The sequence below is a fragment of the Micropterus salmoides genome, unplaced genomic scaffold, assembly GCF_014851395.1.
Source record: "Micropterus salmoides isolate LMB-PRFRI ecotype aquatic unplaced genomic scaffold, ASM1485139v1 Ms_hic_scaffold_5, whole genome shotgun sequence".
NCBI classification, from domain to species: domain Eukaryota; kingdom Metazoa; phylum Chordata; class Actinopteri; order Centrarchiformes; family Centrarchidae; genus Micropterus; species Micropterus salmoides.
In genome coordinates this window covers 35,315,139-35,319,011 of record NW_024044237.1, presented here as the reverse complement: position 1 = coordinate 35,319,011, position 3,873 = coordinate 35,315,139, and the positions used below count along the sequence as shown (strand labels likewise).

General features: G+C 43.3%; 1 long non-coding RNA gene across 2 annotated transcripts; it reads left to right on the top strand.

Moving 5' to 3' along the window:
• Positions 1 to 1,521: 1,521 nt before the first annotated feature.
• Positions 1,522 to 3,559, top strand: LOC119889126. 2 transcript variants are annotated; one of them, XR_005442011.1, is made up of 3 exons: positions 1,522 to 2,570; positions 3,163 to 3,281; positions 3,470 to 3,559. It is a non-coding gene; the product is annotated as an uncharacterized LOC119889126 (long non-coding RNA). The 2 variants fall into 2 exon arrangements; XR_005442010.1 differs by lacking the exon at positions 1,522 to 2,570 and adding an exon at positions 2,716 to 2,881.
• The last annotated feature ends 314 nt before the right edge of the window (positions 3,560 to 3,873 follow it).

Below are 3,873 nucleotides of genomic sequence, written 5' to 3'. Positions count from 1 at the left end.
TGACAGGAAGACAGACAGACAGACAGGCAGACAGACAGGCAGACATTCCACTGGTCATTTCCAGCGTCCAGCTGAGCAGTAGCCGCTCTGTCTTCCAGCTCCTCTCACATTATTTTATGGCGCTCGGCTCGGCAGGGAGCAGAAAGCCTCAGAGCCAAACTGTACCTACTAGTGGATGAATTTCCAGCTCTGAAAATATTACATTTCCTGTGTGCAGAGATGGAAATCAGTATTCTAACCCAAAGCAAAAATATGATTAATTGCTCCCTGCCTGAGTCCAGGCATGAGGGTAATAAGCCCGACTGGAGGAGTTTCTCTTTTCAAGCTATTCAGCTGTGCTCCCGTATGTGCAAATACATTTTTAAAGTATGCACTACATTAGAAATATCCACAGAAAATTGAATTTGGATAGTTACATGTGTAAGTACCAAACTCATTTTAGATGAGGCTAAATGAGACCAGAAAGAAAAAAAGAAAGAAAAGGGAAAAAACAGTCTGCAGCTCTTTGATACGGTGAACAAATAGCAGCGGTGAAAGCTTCCATTTTTCTCTCTCTCTCTCTCTCTGGCTTTTTATGCACAGTCTCAAATGCCAAAGTCAGGGAATCTTTTCATTAGTTTTGGGCTCAGACACATGCTGAAATAAATGCACCTATTTTCATTGTAATGTGTGTTAAATATTTCAGAGATTTCCGGACCCTTTCACAGAGCGAGAGGGGGAGACGGAGGGCAGGGAGAATGGAAAGCGCTGCCGTAACGCTGGCATCTAAAAGAAAAGAAAATGCTGAGGCGAGAGGTTGATCTGCTCTGCTGAATATTCTTCTCATTGTGTTATCAGAAAATAGATAATGTGTCGGTATGTTTGGCTGTCAGTGACGCCGCCGAGCGAATGTTCGGTGCTGATGATGAACTTCCAGGCCTCCTGAAGACAGATTTCACTGAAGGAAAGCACGGCGCTGCGGCGGTTTTGTCTGGTTCACCATTGAGTATCTAAACCGTCAGAACCAGCGGCTGGTTTAATGGTTGGGTTCTTTTAAATGATTGAAATGATAGAATGGACTAACCGATATGAGCGGTGAGATGAGGACATGTGAAAGTTGTAGAAAGCCTTTACTGTCTCCAGAGGGCGTGTGAGTCGGCGTCAGATGGGGATGAAGACTACGAGGTTGAAAATGAAACAAGTCACGAGTAAGCAGAGCTCTGCATAGACCCGGAGAGGAGTGAGCTGAGCTGATGAGTTTAGATTATAGACGTTGACCATAACGACACTCGTTACTGTAAGTAAGAGCAGCAAAAACAGCAGTACTAGTACAAGCAGGAACGTGCACAAAGCGATATACTATTTTACAGTAGTGAACGTGTGTACGTACTGTCACAGTCCAGCTCTTGGACTGTAACAAAAACGGGAGACACACGAGTAAACTAAATAACAAACTGATTTATTGAGATTAAGAAAAATAAGCAAAACCAATGGTGTGGGGAGCGGATGGAAGTGCTGCAAGAAACCAAAGACAACATATCAAGCATTGAGATGAGGTGGCCCAACCAAGACTGACCGGCACTCCGGCTTACATGGGGCACACCGGGCCCAGGTGAGTCCCGTGCTGCTGATTACCCTGCCAATCAGGTCTGCAGCCCTGGAGACACAAATCAGAAGTGCGTATATCCCATGAGACCAGGTTGTCGAAAGCGGCACGTTTCCTCTCTGCAGAAAAGACGAGAGAAGGCAGGCAGCTCCCAGGTATAGCGCAATAATCAAGATGGCGACCGGATTTTGGACTTAAAATGGCGAAAATGATAAAAATCAGTCAGCAGATTCCACCATAGCCCGGCTGCCCCCGAAACCAGGGGGTGTCTGTTTTCAACAGTCAAGAATGGTGCTGGTTCTGACTCTGGAAGACAGCTTGGATTGAACAAAGAATTAGACGAAACAGCAGCTGTGAATCTTAGCCTGCCCGTCGTTGCAGTGCAATATTATAATATATTAATATATTGATTAAGGTATTGACTCCCTGGTTCATGTTTAAATTACTGTAAAGATTACACATTACAGGTACAGTGGTAGTAGATGTGGTATGATAGGTACACTATGTACACTGGTATGGGGATTATCTGGGGGTATAATCTGGCTACAATGGGCACACTTAACAGGGTATAATGGGTAAAATAGTTGCACAGGATTAAGTGGGTGCACTGGGTTAACTGGTGTAATAAGTATAAGGGTGCAGGTATAATGAAGATAAGAAATTCACTGTAAAATGTTGGTAGCACGATTAGAAAGATCTTATTTTTGCTATCAAATGATACATTTCAGGCTGCTGATAGTCTGCATATTTATAAAAGGGAAAGGTCTTTCTGTGTGTGTGTGTGTGCTGGAAGCGTCTGGATATCCGGCATCGGGCCAGCGCTGGGTGCAATGCTGGATTATTCACACATTCGACCTCCAACCTAGAACAACAACAAACAGCTCAGCGCTCGCTGCTCGCTCCGCCCGGCGCTCGCCAGATTGGACGATTACGGGTCGTGACACCGACGGTTTGGCAGTAACGTTCATCTCACATCATCTCCGAGGTCAGAAATAGACTCCACCATCTCGGTGATTCCTTCCATATCCAGAATATTTGACATTTCCCTCTCACTTTCATTGTGCCTTTTTTTCAAGATTATTTTTATTAGACAGTGCAGAGAGAGAGAGACAGGTGTGAGAGGAGAGAGAGGAGACCGCTGGAAAGAAGAAGAAAAATCACAGCTGGAGGGATAAGACTGAACTTTATGTTTGCTGTGAAGGATTATCTCCCTCTGTTCATTCCTAATAAGAAGGAATGCAAAGAAGAGGCCTCAGCTGTTTGCAGATATACGGAAGTGTCTGTAGTCCCTGTGTGGTCAGTTAGCTGAAGGAGTGTTTGTGTTATGGCTCATGTAGGAGTTTGTTTCATCATGCAACATGTTTAAATAAGGCACCACAGACAAATTCCCTCACTCTGCTGTTAAGAAACATTTTAGTAGATTGGCGGTATGACCATGCTGGAAATACAGAAACAGCTGAACTCCCTTGTGACTCACTATATTAATGAAGAAGACGTAACAGATCCATCCTGAAATAAAATCAGTGATAGTGATAATGAACGATGAGGTGAATCGTTTCTTTCTTTCATTTCTTCAGTACAGAGATGACAGAAAACCAAGGGAGCTGCAACTTAAGGTCCTCAGCTGGATTCAAACTGAGGATGTTGCGGTTCATTGTTGGCGTCTGAAACCCTGAGCCGCAGGAGGTAACCAGAGGTGAGTCAGTCCTGAAATAACCTGCCCAAGGTTGGAATTCACAATTTAGACATATAAAAGGGTGAAAATATTGTTCCACCACTTTGATCCAGACTGAAATATCTCAACAACATTTATGGGAATGAATCCTAATGACTTTGATTTGCCTCTAGCATCACCCTGAGTTTGACATTTGTGTTTTCTTACAGGCATTTATGTTCCCCGTTCTCCAATACTATGTCATAAAAGCTAATGACATTCCCATCAACCTCAGCTGCATTATGTTGCTACTGTATGTGTATTCAGAGCCAGTGAGCAAAGAACTTTCAAAATAATAATAATAAAATAACTGCGTTAACGTGCCCAGATCTTTTTGTCATTGTTGCGAACAACACTCCAACACTTACCCAAACTTAACTCAGATAAACACAACCAAATCAGTGGAATTTATTAACGTAACAAGACGATAAATTAAAAACACAAGAACATAACAGAAAAGGGACATGGACAAAGCACAGAGAAACACATACAGCCGTAACACTCATATATGCTGAAACTGTCACTATATCCTGCCAGAAGTACAAAATCTGGCGCTTGTATGAACGCGTAGCTA